Source organism: Sapajus apella, unplaced genomic scaffold (assembly GCF_009761245.1).
Source record: "Sapajus apella isolate SASKATOON/1434 unplaced genomic scaffold, GSC_monkey_1.0 scaffold62, whole genome shotgun sequence".
Taxonomy (NCBI): Eukaryota; Metazoa; Chordata; class Mammalia; order Primates; family Cebidae; genus Sapajus; species Sapajus apella.
The window spans coordinates 1,458,801-1,464,532 of NW_022437002.1; positions in this window are offsets into that span (position 1 = coordinate 1,458,801).

Below are 5,732 nucleotides of genomic sequence, written 5' to 3' on the forward strand. Positions count from 1 at the left end.
GAGAGAGTCTGGGATCTGATGCTGATTCTGCCCCTTCCTGTGTGACTTGAGTTTCCCCATTCAAGGGCACAATGCTCTGCTTCCAAGGATGCTGTGAGATCACATGAGGCCCAGGAGAAACTCCTTGGCACACTGTGTGAAAGTAAACCTGGGAACAGCGTTATCGTCACTCATACACCTGCAGTGATGGGATGCTGAGGACAGGGATGGTCTCTTGGGTGAACTGCTAGAACGGAAGGAGAAACCAATGCGTCTTTTTCCAGGAACATGGCTCCGAGCCAGGGGAGGGGCCTCAGGGTGGGTTGTAAGTCCAGAAGCCTTGGCCTTCCTTCCTTCCATATGTGGGAGTGTCTCTGAAGCCATATTCCCTTTGCTGACCCAGCAGATGACATAGAATCTCAGCTCTTAGGCAGCCTTGCTATAAAGGTTTGGCAGTGCTGGGCTGGGGCAAAGATCTGGGTAAGGAAAAAAGAGAAGAAGAGATTTACAAAGGAATGGGGAGGAGGAAGAGGAGGATGGGAAGAGAAGAAAGAGGAGGCAGGAGAGGATGAGGAGAAAGAGAAGGACACAGAGAAGGAGACAATGGAACATTTGGAGGAGGACTGTTTCCATTCTATGGTACAAAATGCAAGCAGAAATTGTGGGGTCTAGAATCAGAAAAACCTAAAATCAAAGGCTGGCTCCACCACTCAGTATTTGGGGAACTCTGGGCTAATCATTCAACTGTTCTAAACTTCAGTTTTTGCATCTGTAAAATGGGGATAAGAATGGTGCCTATTTCTTAGGGATAATCTTGGCAAAGCTTTCAGTACTATGCCTAGCCAGGAGCAAGTCCTCAATATGCAGTAGCTAGACTGGCAGCAGAAGTGGAACAAGGAGCTGTAAATCTACAAATGTGTGTGTTCTGAGAGAGGCTGCAAACCCCATCCCACTGGAAGATAAGAGGGCTTGTTCATACGGAGGAGCAGATGGATTTGTCCAAGTTGAGAGAAGTCTGAAGAGGCACAGAAGCCCAAATCACACATGCAAAGGAGTGCAATGAACAAATTTTATTGTGAGGACAACAGTATATGTACTAATGATGGTTAAACTGATTAATATATAAGAAGCTTAGGCCAGGCATGGTGGCTTATACCTGTAATCCCAGTACTTTGGGAAGCCGAGGTGGGCGGATCACCTGAGGTCAGGAGTTCAAGACCAGCCTGGTCAACACGGTGAAATCATGTCTCTACTAAAAATACCGGAATTAGCCAAGTGTGGTAGTGGGTGCCTGTAATCCCAGCTACTTGAGAGGCTGAGGCAGGAGAATCACTGGAACCCGGGAAGCGGAGGTTGCAGTGAGCTGAGATTGCACCACTGCACTCCAGCCTGCAGACTCTGTCTCAAAAAAAAAAAAAAAAATTAAGAAGAAGCTGAAGGCCAACTTCATGTCAATAGGTCAGTCAGGAAGAAATGTACAAGAACCCATAAGCAAATGACTGTCATGTCTCCTGTTAGAGAGACAGAGAAGGTGATCCACAGTGAGGGAGCACTGTGTGGCAGCCGCCCTAAGGCACTCACTGGGGTCAACAGCAAATGAGGTGCAGCAGTTGAAACAACGTGCCCTCAGTCCCACAGTGGGTGAGCAGTGGAGCCTGGACTCCAACCCATCTCTGCCTGAAGCCAAGGCTCTGAGTTGGCCAACACCATGTCTGAAGGCTGGATGTTCCCAGGCCTGTAAGCAAGACTGGGGAACAGAGCAGCCCGAGGCTGATGGGTATAGACACCTAGGGTGCAAGGCCCTTCCCTTTAGTCATGATGGGCCAGACAAGAAGTTTAGCCAGAGACCATGTCTGCAAGCCCAGGTTGGCTGTAGTGAACTGCAGGCTTTCCATCTCCCTGGAACTGAAATCCTTGCAGGCTTTCCCCTCAGCCCCCACCCACCCCTGCACATGGAGACTGGAGCTTTCTCTTCTTAGCAGATGCTACCTGGGTGGCTGTGACTACAGGGCTGTGGGTGGGGATGAGACAACGCAGGATGTACACATGTTTGAATTGGGATTAAATACCAGCTAAATATTTGTCCTAGATTTTTCCTCCCGAGGAATCGAATGATGAGATGCCAGTTATTTTAATATGAGCTATGCATCATCACACACACAGTCTATTACATGCATAGTCAGCCACACACACGCATACAGAAGCAACTTCACACACAGATACACACCCACACACACAAAGAGGAGGTCCTCAGGTCTATTTTCCTAAGGGACCATTTTCAGGGCTCACTTCAAGAACATTGACTGGTTCTTAGGAAGCAGAGAAAGTCTCCAAACTCAAGAAAATATTTTTCCTAGGACCTGTGAACGCTACACATGGTAACTGTCCTCATCTTGCTCCTCTAGGTCCTCTCTCTGCTCTCCAGCCCTACTTTGCCCTGAGGTTTATTACTTTGCCCTTGGAGTGCTCAGCTTCCTGGGGTCTCCCCGAGCTGCCCTCCTTCATCTAGCTTCCAAAAGGTGAACACAGAGTAGAAACTTTAAGGTCAGAGCTCATCTGTCTAAATGGGTTAATCAGTTTTTAGCACCACGGACAGCCCTCCCCCCCCCCCCCCCCCCCCCCCCATCCCCACACACCCGCCCTCCAATTTCTTACCTCCCAGTATTGGAAGAGGCTGAGGTTCCATTTTGATAAGTTTCGGAAGGAGAAACTGGGAGCTTCTTGCTAACAGCATTAGGACATGGGGACATCCAGACACTGCTTCGTCTACTCCAGCCACAGGCTCACAGGTTCTTTGAGTGCACCAATCTAATATTTAAAATCCATGCATATTTTGCCCTTTGTGATGTATCCATGAATGTTTTAGTATAAAAGAAAATAACGAGCATTTTCCACACAGAGGGAGGATGTCCTATACCCATCGTATGGCTTCACGTATCTCTGGGCACACTGCCAACGTTCCTCTGGGGTGTGTGGTGTGTGGTACACTGCCCGTGGAGTGAAGGCCAAGATCCTTAACTTAGAATTCAGTGTTTTATGTTCCGGCTCCTAACTTTTCCCTATCATCATTCACCACTTCCTCCTTTTCCTCCTCTATTTTCATCCCTGCCCACCCTCACATGTCACACAAGATTTACTCTCCCCTCCCAAACTCCCTACACATACAACAGGGGTCCCTTTGAGCCCTGTCTCACCACCAGCTCTCTTTAGACTGAACCTTCTTCCCATGGGGCAAAGTGGATCTTTCCACCCTTGCCTTCTCTGCTGCTGCCTGTGAATACAGACACACAAGTCCTCATCCCCTGAACAATCTGAGGTGCAGTCCATGACAGCCAAGAGAGCAGATAGTGGCTTTGCTGTTGTTAAGGAATAAATCTGGGCTAAAACCCATGGATTCATTTTTCTTTCTTTCTTTCCTTTTCTTTCTTTTTTTTTTTTTTTTTTTTGAGACAGGCTGTCTGTCATCCAGGCTGGAGTGCAGTGGCGTGATCTCGGCTCACTGCAACCTTTGCCTCCCGGGTTCAAGTGATTTTCTTGCCTCAGCCTCCAGAGTAGCTGGGACTACAGGTGCCTGCCACCACATCTGGCTAATTTTTGTATTTTTAGTAGAGACAGGGTTTTGCCATGTTGGCCAGACTGGTCTCGAACTCCTGACCTCAAGTGAACTGCCTGCCTTGGCCTCCCAAAGTGTTGGGACTACAGGCATGAGCCATTGCGACTGGCCTATTTTCTGTTTTTGATTCTTGTCTTGTAACATGGGCTCCTCATCATTGCTCTTCCTCCCTCTCCCCTGCTACAGACACCAATGAACTAAGAAGAGAGCTCCAAATCTTGCCCAGGTCAGCTGCAGCTGGAGAGTAAAGGTTTGAGCCTTTGGGGGATTTTCCTCACCCTAGAGTTTAATTGTGGCTCAGTGAACCTTCAACAGGGGTAGAGGCTTTGTGCAAACTGAGGCCTCTACCTCAAAGCCTCCGTGTGAAATGCCTTCCTGTGAGGGTTCCTGCTGCTGCAGCACGGCGCCGGGGTCTCCAGGAGGCTGTTGGGGTGGACAGAAGGAACTGCAGCTGTCCCTGTCAGCATCATGAATGGCCCTGATCCTGGGAGGTTAGAGCAGGAAGGTACGGCTCCCACACTGATTGGTCAACGGCCCCATGGACACCTGCTCTGCGCCACACCTGTCCTGGGCTTGGGGGCCACATGGATGGGTTGGACATGGCCCCTTCCCTCGGGGAGTTCTCAGTCTATGGCCAAATCACAAATTTGTCCCAGAAAGTGGGCATAACTCAGCCCAGGTCCCACAGCAAAGCAGGAGACAGGGTAGGGACAGAGCCCAGGGCTCCTGACACCCGGACTGCCCCACCAGGCCTTGCTGTGCAGGTGCCAGGCCAGCAGGACGTGTTGGGAGATGTTTTCCAGGGCAAGACCCTGACTTGTGATAAGAAGCGTACATGGAGACAGAATCAAAAGGAAAGGGACTGGATCCACAGAGGTGCTTGCACATGCTGGCTGCTCCTTGTCGCCAACTCTCATCCAATTCTGTACTTGAAAAATGGCACCACATCGGTTAGGACCTGAAAACACCAACAAACGGGCTTAGGCAACTGTGGCAAGTCAGCTGCGCAGCCGACTGAGAACTCCAGAGCGGGTGCTTCCCAGGTGCCCTTCGATCCTGGGTTCAGGTTCGGCCTCCACCTCTCTGGCACTCTCTCCTCTTTGACGTGTTGCTGTCCTTGGGGGCCAGTCACACCCTCACTCTGCAGCGACCGGAAGAAAAGAGCGAGTGGCTTTCGGGAGCTCCCTCTGAAGAAAGCAACAGCTCGTCTTTCCCAGAAATCCCCGCGAACATCTCCTCGCCTTTAATTGGTCTGAACTGGGTCATGTGCCATTTCTTGAACCAATCACTGTATGCAGCAAGATAGGACAGACTGACGGCTTAGGCCAATCTGAATCCGGCCCTGGAGCTGAGGGTGGGTCGTTCAGGCCACGTGGTCAGAGGACAGGGTAGTTTCCTGAGAGAGGGTCTGGTGCACGTGGTGGGAAGCCGTGACCTGGAGGCTGGGGAGGCAACAAAGCCCTGAGACAGACGTCATCGCCATTGCCTGAGATCATGAATATGATCCAGTTAATCAGAACTCTCCTGGCCGCTCTAGCCCTGTCTCCGTGTCCTGCCTTATGGCCAAACCTGATGGTTAGCGGCATGGAGTCCTCCTCCCCCATGCTGGCTCATGACTCCATTCATTTGCCCTTGCTGTTCCCTCCATCTGGGAGTCTCAGCCCCCGACGTTTACCCTCCTCATCTTTTAGATCCCAGGTCAAGCTTCACCTTTGGCAGCTTTGAATCATCTCTGCCGGGGATTCCCACAGCACCCTGCTCCTACCACCATCATTACTAACACCAGTATGGTCCAGTTTCCTTATTGCATCCCCGCCCCTACTTTCCACCTGCTATCCACACAGAGCTTGCCAGTTTCTTGGAGGTTTGGCTCTGGATACGACTTAATTAATTTCTCTGTTTTCAGACTCCGGGTACTGCCTGGTTTAAAGAAAGAACTCAATAAATATTTGTTGAATTAATGAAACTAAGTTTGTGTTGAAGACATGACTTCTTTGAAGTTGTTTGCATTTTAACAAATGGCAAAGCCTCGAGCCATAGGAATGGAGCTCTAGTGGTGGAATTTCAAGCATCAATAAGCTGGGGACACAAGCTCCCTTTAATGCTTGGGGGAGGAAATGGCTATCTTGGAAAGTGGAAT